At 38.7% G+C, this 13,752-nt stretch overlaps 1 protein-coding gene and 1 long non-coding RNA gene across 2 annotated transcripts in view; one reads left to right on the top strand and one right to left on the bottom strand.

Annotated features, from left to right (window-relative positions):
- Positions 1–13,752, top strand: part of LOC127662397 (ALK tyrosine kinase receptor-like) — a 643,215-nt gene that overhangs the window by 248,354 nt on the left and 381,109 nt on the right. The gene's annotated exons all lie outside the window — the stretch shown is intronic.
- On the bottom strand, positions 3,014–3,535 carry LOC127662412 (uncharacterized). The gene is made up of 3 exons (XR_007972886.1): positions 3,280–3,535; positions 3,101–3,203; positions 3,014–3,029 (listed from the first exon to the last, which is right to left on the bottom strand). It is a non-coding gene; the product is annotated as an uncharacterized LOC127662412 (long non-coding RNA).

A 13,752-nucleotide genomic window follows, 5' to 3' on the forward strand; every position in this document is an offset into this window, starting at 1 on the left:
GGATAAAAACAGCAAGGGGAGTTACAGCCTGTGGCGGCGGGGGTGTGGTCGAGCATTCGTCCAGAGACAGAGAAAGCGGTATGGGTGCAAACATCTGAGTGCTATAATGTCTAACATCTGTTTCTGATTGCAGAAAGTACTGGGGAGAGTGATATAAGGAGGAACCTAGCCAGAGTAAAAGAGATACAGAGTCCTGCACATGCACCTGTTGAGGCTGCATTATTGTTAAGCTGAAAAGCTATTTATCTTCTGAGGCCTTGTCCACACTATATTGTTTTTGTTTTTGTTTGAAAACGCATCTTTTTCTCTCTGTTTTGGCCTTCCATCCACACTGAGATGCTCTTTTTGTCCATAAAACTGAGCTTTTTGAAAACGCGTCGTAGTGTGGACTATGAAAACGGATAAATCTGAAAATTATGATGTGTTTGTTGTCATGTGATGCAGTCATGTGATCTATCCAACCAAACAATCAAGATGGTGGTCCGTGTTATAGCGGCGCTGTTGTACTTGATACCCACTTTGATAGCGTTGTTAAAAATAAACGTTACTTTGTACAACCATCAAATTGCATTCCTTCAAATGCGAATGGAAGTTTAATCGGAATTGGTGTCCGGCGATGGAAAACGAGGAAAATTGCATTTCAGACTGTACATGCAACGTGTATTTGTGAACATTAACTGAAGCTCCTGACCCATATCTGCTGCCACATGATTGACTGATTAGATAATCGCATGAATAAGTAGATGTACAGGTGTGCCTAATAAAGTGGTCTGTGAGTGTATTTCCTACTGAAAAATAAAGTTGAGGTAGGATTTGTTGAATGGCTTGTGGCACTTTTTAAAATAGCCAATAAGTGCAGTCATACACACACATTCCTCTATCCACCATGCTGCTGTGCTGTGAATACTGAATGGAAACTGAGCGATATCAACCTAGTTCGGCCACTTTTCCGATGAATGAGATCCGAACAGTAATCAAACTGACCCCATCACAAACAAAAATAGCGCATTGCGGACTTCACTAATGACGAGGCAGGAGCTGTTGTGCAAGTCATGAAGATGAATCAGAAACAAGTTAATAAAACATTACAACATATCAATGTTTTGAATTGCACTACACTATGTAGAAAGAGCAAAAAAACTTACTTGTAAATCCTAAGAAACCTCTGAAAATTGGCTGCATTAAATATAAAACTCGAGACACTTTCAGTGTGTCTAACTCCCGCGTTCCAATCATAAGTGATATTACCTATGCCATATTCCCTTCAAAGACAATTACCATCCACTCTGAGGGCTTCAAGGGGCTGAAAGGTGATAATGGTCTCACTCACTTAAACAACTGAATTCTACTGTGATTATTATTGGACATTCTGTTTGGAAAGACTCCACAAAATTGATTCTTGTATCTTTTAAGTGCCCTGCGAAGAAATCATCAGCGCAACTGGAATATAGATGACCCTGAAGCTAATATATATGGACTAAATGAAGCAAAATTTTTATTTTGGTTTCACAGGGTCTTTAACACAAATCACGAGTAAAATGGCAGATTGTCAGTTTATAATCACTTGCTTTTTATAACATGGTTGGTGTTAGATAATTTTGTCATCCAATGTATTTAATTTATTTGTTGATCTGCAATCCCCGTCTTGATACGGCTCAGCTGAGGGAAGAACTGACAGACACAAATGGTATCAAATCCTTTCTTCAACGTTTATTGTTCCAGCATTCTGCTATATGGTCCAGAAAACCACATTCCACTGGACCCCTACCAATGAAATAGTTCTTTACCTTATATGGGGGTGACATACATGTTTGAGCTACGTGCGAAACGTGAGAGACAAAAACACATTCCTTAGAACATCTTTAGAGCAGGGAGCAGCTGTAGCACCCAACAAAGAAGTTTGAAAGAGGCCTTCATTATTCCACATTACATCACCAGAGAAGTTGTTGATGTGGCAAAGCGCGTGAGGGCAGCTCTATTATAGATGGAGTCGGGCGGGGCAAAAAGTTATACCCACGCTCAACTCCGGTTGATATTATTTCCGACTACGCCACCTGAGGAATTTCACCCCAAGAATTTAACAACCCCTAACTTAAAGGCACACGCAGATCCTAATCATAGACGGAATCAGAGACCATGGTAATCGTACAAAAAGTTTATTAATTAGTTAAAAACACAGTAATTAAAAAAAGGCATTGACCAACAATCACTCTCATCCACTTGTTCATTTTATCGTGGGCAACAGAGGAACCCGGGCTTACCAACAGGGGCAGTCTCACGATATCACCCTTAGGAAAAATCACTATTCACCAGTGCACACACACACACACTAGCACACACTCAGCAACTCACTCAGAGCAGACCACGACACACAGTGAGTATGCCACCACCAAAAGATCACTCGTCTGCCCCCGGGTGCCCAGGTCCTGTCAACAAACGAAAAAGACATTAAGAAAGAGCATGGGTATGCAAAGAAAACAACATACAACAATATAATAAATTAATACAATCCCGAGAAGGAACCAACCAGTTGGTCCCAACTCAAAACCCCAAAAAATGACAAGACACAATATAAACGCAAAGCAAAATAAAACAAATGGTCAAAATGGATTCGGCTGTGTAACTCAACCAAATTTGAGTTACAAATTTATACTGTTTTGATAAGTAATACTGTAATACAGTAATTCTCTAAATCACCATTAAATTCAAAACGAAGATATAAATTTAACACTTGCTTGACCATTGAAATCAATTAAAGAAATAAACAAAAGACACAAAAGATACCCCAAGCACTAAATAAATCACTGCGCCCAGTACAACACATTCAATTTAAGACACATGAGAGCTCGTGAGCAGCGTATCAGTCCCGGGCTGGATGCGGGATAAACAGTGGAAACAGAACAGCAGTCTATGATGAAGCAAAGCAAACAGCACTTATGCTGAAGCGCAGGTGTTGGAGCAATCAGCACATTATGATGAGGCACAGAGCACATACTCATTCGAACGCCGCTATTGCCCTTAGCGCATGCCTAAAACGAAACAGAAGATGTTATACTGCAATTAATTCACCCTTAGCTTCACGCTCGAGCAATATACTCACAGCAAAGCATGCTGTCCCAGGATCACTATCCCAAACTATGCGGTGGATGGAGCCAAATGTCTCCGACAAAACTCATTGGCAGGAAACGCCGATAGAGCTTACACTACATGAAGCATACAGATTAGTCAGTTACCCACTCAAAAGTACCCCAAAAGCGCCGCACACAACCCTTCCCTTACCTGTCTCGATTGTCCGCATTCGACTTCCCAGGAGTACACACTCAGTAGACAGCACAGCCAGTGGATAAGCAGCTTTAGCGGTCTTTACGATCAACACAGTCAACACTGCACTCCAGCAATGAAAACAGCAGGGCGCGCAGATGACGTCACGGCCCCGGAAAATGACGCACATCAATGAACTGGTAGCCCGTGCTCTTTATACGCAACAGGTGCCCGGCCATTGGCCAAACCTCAAACAAGTGGGAGGGGTGATAACCCGTCCTGCCACATTGAGAAGCATTATTTATTCCACAATGCCCACTTTGATCCTGAAAGGATCACATAGCCTTCTCAACCAACTTCAGTATTAGGTACACACATAATGGAGCATGGCGATATTATGCCTGTTTATCATTACATTCATCTTTTGCATTAGTAGCAAACATGGGCCAAATAATAACATAAGTAGAATGCATATGGCAATCGATATAATGGAAGACATCCAGGGTGCGAACCACCCAAACACATTGAAAAATGTCCCCATATTCCCTGATGTTATCAGCTAATTCTTTATTCAACTTATTCATTTCCTTTCATACCTTCATGAATTCACCATCATCATCATCATCATCATCATCAATGTGACCCAGGATGTATGTATAGCATTTGTCACCAAATATTTTACATATTCCTCCTCCATCTTTAGCCAAGAGTTAATCCAAACATTTAATACCTCTTGGCTGTCCAACACAGTCTAGATATACTTCAGGGTCACTTGAGGCATCACCTTCTATGTACCTTCGTTTCCGGGAGTTTACCCGTACCTTCACGTACCCGTACCTTCATAACAGAAACATCTTCCTATAACATTACCATAAAACATAAACCATCATACATTATTTCTAGGAATTGGAATTACACTTGTGACTCCTTGCTGTTGTGTCGATACTGAACGGGTATAGGCAAGCACGAACACCTGCAATATGCAGAGTGTCAGTAGGAATGTCTTCATGTTGACTGTTCCGGGTCCCTCCTCAGGTCCTTCTAATTCACAGATTCCCAGTTGGGCACTGGCGCTGCATGTTCTGCTCCTCCAATGCTTTCACCGTTCACCTTTAATCAGTAAGGCCCTCCTCCGGAGCAAGCTTCACGTGGCTTGCGTGGATCCACTGTGGTTGAAGGTCAGTTAGCACCCCCGTTCTGGTCACCGGCAGTACAGTTTGGCCCACTTTGGTTCACCTAACTTCGTTGGTTTCAGACACTTCACCAGAACCTGCTGATTCGGAACAAATGAGTTGGGCTTTCTGCAGGCAGAGAGAGAGAGAGATATCATAATTTATGCCATTTAATATTTTAATGAGGGAATCCACATATTCTACATTCACCACCTCCTTGTCACCTGTGGAGAGAAAGCTAGCACGGCCTTTGACCCCAAGGGGTCGGGAAAGGCTTACCCATTAGTATTTCAAATGGAGAGATTAACAACAGAGGATGGTGACATTCTGAGCTCAGTCAGCCGAATCTCTGTATAATTTATTTTGCCAAATTTTCACCATTTTATAATTTTACCTCACAGGAAAGCTTCTGTCCGTTTAGAATGGCAGTTCCGAGTGTGGTAATGAGTCGTGCTTCGTAGGCATGTGTCTGTTGTTCTGTGTGCATATTAAGACACAAGACATACATTTTACTGCATTTTGTACCCCATTTATGCAATAAGTTTGATTTCACTTAATTTGAGGCCCAATGTTGTCAGATTCAGATGGATTTACCTATAACAATTTAATGTCACTGTCTTTTACCACAGTGTTGATTGTATCATGGAAAAAGTATCTTCAGCTCGATTCAGATCTGGGCTTACCATAACTTCCCTTGCAGCCCACTTTGCTACCTCATCAGCATACTTCGAGTCTGTGTATATATTGATTGATTTAACTTTAGCCAAATGGCATGCTCTGATCAATGCAAACAACTCAGCAGCTTGTGCAGATTTATATGGGTGAATAAACTTCAATAATTCGATTCAGAAGTTCTGTTACAGCATAACCAAACCAGTATACGGAATCATGTGGCTTGGAACAGGAATCATTTGGCTTGGAACAGGACCCATCAACATACCAATGGTCCCCCTCCTCCAGGGCGAATGATGAAACATCCGGCCTGCATAACAATCATGTGTGTCATTTAGAAAATTCACCTTTGAGTCAACAATTTGTGTAATGATAATGTCGGGCCATGTACAGTGGAAGTTGGTTTATTTAGTTGGTTTAGTAGCCAATAAAATAACTTCATACCCGATCAATGTTGTGCTGTCATGTGGTAATGTTGTGCATGATTGTTCCTACCTGGTGAGAGGTGTGCACAACTAATGGATGTGAGAGTACAATACGTTCTGCATGCTGTACCATCAACGCCGCATCAGTCACTGCTCACAAATATGCAGGGAGGTTTTGGCGACTGTAACACTGTTAACGATGGGCAAGGAGGAGGTGAGAACCGGCTTGTCAACATAAATAATATTTTAATGTAAACTTAAACCAAAAGCACAAACATAAACACACACATGACGGACATGTCCGTAATTCTCTCTCTCCCGATGTTCTGTGGCTGCTGCTTTTTATCCGCTCTCCTCACGCTACTGCAATTAGACACAGGTGTTAGGCTTAATTTAGCTCAGGTGTAAGCGCCCTTACCGCTTTTCTCTCCCGGACGGGCGCTTGACCACGCCCCCGCTGCCACAGCGACTGCCTCTAAAATTTTGACAAGTACGCCACTGGCCTATATGTTCCGCCATGGGACTGAGCGAGGATTGCTGCTGCTGTGCCTGTTGCCTCGTGCACGTACAGATGAAAGGGTTCATCATGGTTTGGTAGTAATGTTCATTTCAGCAGTCCATTTGATAGGTTCCTCAGCCCTTGAGAGTGTTGCTTCTCTCAGGATGTTGTCATATAACGAGCAGTTTGGCACCCATGCTCGACAAAATTTCAGTAAACCTAAAAAGCTTTGCATTTTGTTCAGGACCTATGTCCCAGAATAGTTTTATTTTCTTCCACTCATCGTATGATTCTATATATACTATTACTATATATTTATAATCTCACTGAGGGTCCGTTCACCCTTTTTTAACCATAGATTTTGGATTTACTCCTGAATGGTCTAACTACATTTTTTCTTTTTTTGTTTCCTCCTTTTCCTTTTCCTTTCTCTGACCACCCAGCCAAATTGCTGATGGCTCAGTATTATAATCTTATTTATTGCAAAACATCGATTATTTTGGAGTTTACTTCGATAACATTTCCTGTCCCGCAATGGCACCCTTTTAATAATAATAATAATAATAATAATACAAACAATTTCCCGATCGACACGGTTCCTGCAGATCAATAATGCAGATCAAATTTGTTCCGTCTTTTCCTTAGGACATTTCCCGTCCTCTTCTTATTCATACCAGAATAAGGATATCCTTAAAACTACTGCTGCGGTTGTGGGGTTTTCCCTATATTATAATAGAGCAAAACCCTCCTTCCTATTTCATAATAGGGCAAATTCGTCTCTCAGAAGTGGCCCCCGAGCAGAGTTATTAACGGAGTTACTATCGAGCCAAATTAAATTAAGTTTTATTCAATCTCTCATCAGACAGGAATACCTGATACTTAAATCAGTCTTACCTGTCTGGAGAAATCCCGGACGAGCCCCCAAACTGTTAGATAATTTTGTCATCCAATGTATTTAATTTATTTGTTGATCTGCAATCCCCGTCTCGATACGGCTCAGTATCAAATCCTTTCTTCAACGTTTATTGTTCCAGCATTCTGCTATATGGTCCAAAAACCACATTCCACTGGACCCCTACCAATGAAATAGTTCTTTACCTTATATGGGGGTGACATACATGTTTGAGCTACGTGCGAACAAAAAACTTTACATATAATTAGGTTCTTCACAAACACTCAGGAACATTACAAAGTATAGAAAAATATTTTGGTGTGGATCTAGGAGCATGCATTTGAAAATAATGGACCACGTTGACGCTTGAAACGGTCTTTTAATATTTTAAATAATGCATTGAGCTATAATGCTATACATTATAATATAATCTCTAACTAGATTTTAAGATGCCAGGGAATTTTGTTTTGAGTGTTTGCTAGGTCATTGCTAAGTGGTTGCATACTACCCATATTTCAAAAACCCACCACAAGTCTCTATGATATTTTGGTCTATAAATATGGCTTGGGTCCCTCCGTCAATATAAGTCTCAGGAGTTTTCTGCCATTGTCCACCAGTCAAAACTTGTGTGCCCAATCATTGAATTAAACTTCTCAATAACATGATTTGAGATGTCATTAATGTCCGAGTTATACACCAAAGTTAGGCCTAATATAAGCAGTAGTCAGGGTTTGGGGAGTAACGGAATACATGTAACGGTATACGTATTTAAAATGCAAAATATAAGTAACTGTATTCCACTACAGTTACAATTTAAATAATTTGTAAATAGACTTTACAAATTGTTTTTGAATTTACATTCAAAACATATTTTGATTACTGAAGAGATTTGCATTTTATTGTCATTTGTTTCATTTAATATTTAGTACTTTCATATGGAGAACATTTATACAAATTAATGATGCGATCCAAAGTGCATTTGAATAGCGGTGAAACACTTTCTTATGAAGTGTTACATTCATACGAGCAAACAGAGAAGAACATTTGGAGCAGAAGAAATTGAAATAAACCTTGTGTAACTTGTCAGCTTTATGTTAAGCTAAAATGCTATTTCTAGCAATTTTACATGCACATGTTACCAGGCACGATAATATTTTTTATCAAGAAAAGTCACATTAGATCATAATTTTTTTTCTTTTCTATTAAGATCTTTGATTTTAGGGCAAAAATCATATTCTTGATAATTTTTTTATTCTTTTCCTGTAAAAAATATCTAAAAATCCTTAAAACAAGATCAATTTGATTTACAGTACTGCATAAGATATTTAGGTATTTCAGAGAATGCATTTTTAACATGTGTTTTTTGTCTTACTGTACTGGCGGAGTTTTTATAGTCAAAACAAGTGAAAAAAAGCTACCAGTACTGAAGAAGTAATCCAAAGTATTTAAAATACCTTATAGACCAGTAATCTAACAGAATATGTTACAAATTACATTTTACAGCATGTATTCTGTAATCTGTAGTGGAATACATTTTAACAAAAAACCTCCCAACTCTGGTAGTAATGATGATTGCCTTAACGAGGACCACTAAGAAGCACAGTCACTCATACTGCAAAAAACAAGTCACACTGTCTGGGTAAACATTTTACAAAATCCTTTGCAACCAAATAGAGCTCTTGTAAATTTTTTTAAAGGATTATGCCAAACACCAAAATAGGCTCACCTACAGCAATGCTAGGCAAATCTCTGCAAATTCTTTCTAAAAGGAATTACAATTATGTTTTGTATTAGACAGTGTGTAGAACAGTGTGGGCCAAAAGGCTGAGAACAAGCAGGAATAATAATATATATATATATATATATTCACAGTGCATCCAGAAAGTATTCACAGTGCTTCACTTTTTACACATTTTGTTATGTTACAGCCTTATTTCAAAATTGATTAAATAAAATATTTTCCTCAAAATTCTACAAACAATACCCCATAATGACAACATGAAAGAAGTTTGTTTGAAATCTTTGCAAATTTATTACAAATAAAAACGAAAAAAATCACATGTACATACTGTAAGTATTCACAGCCTTTGCTCAATACTTTGTTGAAGCACCTTTGCCACCAATTACAGCCTCAAGACTTTGTGTATGATGCTACAAGCTTGGCACACCTATTTTTGGGCAGTTTCTCCCATTCTTCTTTGCAGGACCTCTCAAGCTCCATCAGGTTGGATGGCGAGCGTTGGTGCACAGCCATTTTCAGATCTCTCCAGAGATGTTCAATCGGGTTCAAGTCTGGGCTCTGGCTGGGCCACTCAAGGATATTCACAGAGTTGTCCCATAGCCACTCTTTTGTTATCTTGGCTGTGTGCTTAGGGTCATTGTCCTGTTGGAAGATTAATCTTTGCCCCAGTCTGAGGTCCAGAGCGCTCTGGAGCAGGTTTTCATTAACGATGTCTCTGTACATTGCTGCATTCATCTTTTCTGACTAGTCTCCCAGTTCCTTCCACAGAAACACATCCCCACAACATGATGCTGCCACCACCATGCTTCACTGTAGGGATGGTGTTGGCCAGGTGATGAGGTTTTCTAAGTATTTCCACACCGCTGACATCGGCCTTTGCTTGATAGCACCGTGATAATGGCTAGATTGATCGAGAGTGAAACCTGAGCAATGAGGGGAGGGGAGGCATATATTTTCAGGTCAGATTTTCAGACTTTTTTCTCTTTGAAAAACAAAAAAGGATTTTTTGTCCGAAACTTTTCGGTGGCGGAAATTTCGGTGCATTGTATATGAGATTAATCGCGATTAATTAATCGGGACACTATGAAATTAATTAGATATTTTTTTTTATTTTTTTTTGCAATTGACAGCCCTAATATATATATAAGTGTAAAACAAAGAAAAGTTTTTAAAGTGAATAATAAATATTGGACCCACTTATATTAGGTGTTATTAACTAATTTGTACTTTGATACAAGGTACTTCATGTAAATGAATATTTCTGTATTGTACTTACATGCCTGCCTACATTTAATCACATTTGTAGTTACACTGTTAACCCGATACCTAACCCTACCCCAACCCTAACCCTGACACCTACCCCTAGCCCTAAACCTTCTTGTACCTCAACCTCAGCAGCAACAAATGTACATTTTGTGAGAAATTTGCCTAAAAAACATGTAGTTACACAATAAATACATTATATTGTATGCATGCTAATGTTAGTCCATAGTGGTTAAAGAGACCTAATATAAAGCAGCACCAAAATATTTAAGATTCTGCACTATTTCTAGTGCACTAATAAAACAAAAGCATTTGTCAATTTAACACTTAACCTAAACTGTTTTGCTGATTTTAAAACATGAATAAATAAATAAAATGCCAAAACTGTAGAATTGATAAACATCTTAAATTAAGGTTGTATTCATTTTCATTAGTTAATGCAATATTTATCATGGACTGATAATAAACTGCTTTTGCAGCATTTATTAGTCTGTGTTGAAAAGTTGTATATTAACATTTTGTAAAATGCATTATGATAATTTTGTTAACAACATTAACCAAATTAATAAGTGCTGTAGAAAAAAACAAATGTTCATTGTTGGTTCATCATACAATATGCATTTTTTTAATGTTTAATGTTAATGTTAAAAAGAACCTTATTGTAATTTGCTAACAACACTTTTCCACTAAGGATCTCATTTTTCACACTACTGCAAATTATGTTTACAGAGGCTAAATATTAATATTAATAAATCTCTGGGGCCTGGGTAGCTCAGTTGTAAAAGACGTTGACTACCAACCCTGGCGTTTGCTAGTTTGAATCCCAGGGCATGCTGAGTGACTCCAGCCAGGTCTCCTAAGCAACCAAATTGGCCTGGTTGCTAGGGAGGGTAGAGTCACATAGCGTAACATCCTCATGGTCACTATAATGTGGTTCGTTCTCGTGGGGCACATGGTGAGTTGAGCATGGATGCTGCGATGGATGGCTTGAAGCCTCCACACCTACTATGTCTCTGTGGCAAAGCGCTCAATAAGCCATGTGATAAGATGCATGAGTTTACGGTCTCAGACTTTTAGGAAACTGGTATTCCTCCTCCACCACCCGGATTGAGGCGAGTCACTACGCGACCACAAGGACTTAAAAGCACATTGGGAATTCCAAATTGGGAGAAAAATGGGGAAAAAAAATGAATACAAATTTTTTTATTAAAAACAACAGTGTAAATACCAATATAATTTTTGTTTGTATTTATATGGTAACATATATAATTAGTATACACCATTATTGTACAATAACATACATATATGGTATATTGTATGTGTGTATAGTGCATGTATGCACATTTAAAATTTTGAAATGCAAACCTTGTAATTTTGTGTTTAAATGAGTGAAATGTGTGTTGTTTGATGCCAACAGATGAGATGTTAAGAGTTTCATTGCAGTTATTTCCATTATCATTGTGACTGAGCGGTTCTTAGTGTTTGCTTCAAGGGATGTCAAAAGGGATATGATCAAGCATTCAGGGAATTAAGACATACGATAAGTGAGGGATCTAAATGAGGATACATGGCCAATCAAATCTGTGTCCTTGGCCATTTCATAAGTCATCAATTCTATGGTGGTGCAGGAGGCATGCAACACTTCCATATCCTATGACTTCCAACTTGTCATAGGCGTTGTTGAATCATTTCCCTCAGCCTCATTTGGAATGAGTGGAAAAATGCCATTTTAAGCGTGTGGTTTCATAGACCAAGGACACAATGTCCATGAGGTCCACTTATAATGTTAGTCAAGGGTTGTTGCACCTTAACATGTCATAATTCAGTACTCCATGACCATTTTCCGACCTTTCATTGACGTCTTGGAATAAATTATGTTGATGTGTTAACATATTTATCTAGCTAGAAAATTGTAGAAGCTCAGAACAAGCCAGTTTTGCAACTTAATGGTCTTTTTGAAGTGGGATTTCAGAAGTTTTAAGGATTGAAACTTACAGAACTTTATATTTTCAAAGCATATCAAACCCTTTTATCTTAAAAGATCAAGGCAAATGTATAAGTTATGATATGACCACTTTAAAACTTGCTTGCACTTTTTTGTGAAAATATTGGGTTGGCTAAGATATGTTTTAGCCTGTATCATGTCAATAGTCAATACATCACTCATCCCCTCACACTAGAAATTAGTGACCTGTAAAAGAGAGGGCCCATAGCAAGATGATCGAACACTCAACTTATTGTTCCTAAACGTCAACCTTGAAAAGAGTCTTTGCATAATTTCAAATATGATTGAGACCTAAGCTTCCCCCTGGCATTTTTACACCCTCATCTGATGTTTTTTTATCAAATGACTCATTGCAAAGCCCTGCAGAGGATAGTGAGGACAGCTGAGAAGATCATTGGGGTCTCTCTTCCCTCCATCAAAGACATTTACAAAAAACACTGTATCCACAAAGCAACCAGCATTGTGGACGACCCCACACACCCCTCACACAAACTCTTTACCCTCCTCCCGTCTGGCAAGAGGTACCGAAGCATTCGGGCCCTCACGGCCAGACTGTGTAACAGCTTCTTCCCCCAAGCCATCAGACTTCTCAATACTCAGAGACTGGTTTGACACACACGTGTCCTGAGTTGCACTTTAATAACTGTCACTTTATAACTGTCTGCTACCTCAATAACTGCTATGTGCATAGAACATTATCTCATAGTATGTTATGTTTACATTTTTAGAAACTGTCATCTTTTTGCACTACTGAGTACTGGTCGGCGCTGCACTGTCTATTGTCCTGTTCATTGTCAGTAATTTGTTGTACTGTCCTGTACTTTTTGCACATGTTTGCACGTGCACTTTATATAGGTATATATAGGTAGTTTATATAGGTATTTTATTTCGTTGTGTAGTCTCATGTGGTCCTATGTTGGTCCTTTGTTGTTTTTATGTAGCACCATGGTCCTGGAGGAACGTTGTCTCGTTTTGCTGTGTACTGTACTAACTGTATATGGTTGAAACGACAATAAAATCCACTTGACTTGACTTGACTTGCAGTTGTGATTGATAATCACTAAGTGGAAGAAAGCTCTGGATTGTTCTTCAAAATCAGTCACTTCCTCTAATGTTAGGCCTTAAAATATTTACCAGCTCAAATGCAGCATATTTTGTAAACCTAATCTTGTTAGGCAGAGAATGCCTCTTTGGGGTGAAATACATAACTTCCTGGGGCAATCAGATCGATAGATCCCCTTCAATTGGGCTGAGATGTGTCCAGAGGGACAATTTTAAGGCATTAAAATGAAAGAAAGCCAATCACACATCACCCAGTTTTAGATGAACTGCTGCTTGGTGTAAATACCGCAGATTTGTTTGTTCACAGACAGAGCTCCTTATTTATTTTCGCATGGCCTCTTAACTAAGAAGATGTGATGTTATTTGTTTAAAGATAAACTCTGAATGAGGGAGTGGTTAAGATGATTAAGAAAATGAAATTATTGCATGGTGTGCAATCTGAACAAAAATCACAAATGAAATCTCTAACCCTATTTACATTCCTAATGTACATTCCTGGTCATATATCGCACAACTGGAATTGCAAATTACGAACTGCATTTCAATGTTGACAATATGTCAGCTATTTCTCCTATCAAATTGAGAGCAAACTGACTCTATGCTTATAGGTGAAGTATGTATTTCAGAACTAGAACTAGTTCTATAGAACTAGCAATAATTACTTTTTTTCAAACAGGTTTCCTGAACACAACACTTCCATTGTCTTCCATTGTTTGAAACAAACAGATGGTCTTGTGCTCATATTTGCCAAGATACCAAA

The sequence above is a fragment of the Xyrauchen texanus genome, chromosome 22 (assembly GCF_025860055.1).
Source record: "Xyrauchen texanus isolate HMW12.3.18 chromosome 22, RBS_HiC_50CHRs, whole genome shotgun sequence".
Lineage (NCBI taxonomy): Eukaryota > Metazoa > Chordata > Actinopteri > Cypriniformes > Catostomidae > Xyrauchen > Xyrauchen texanus.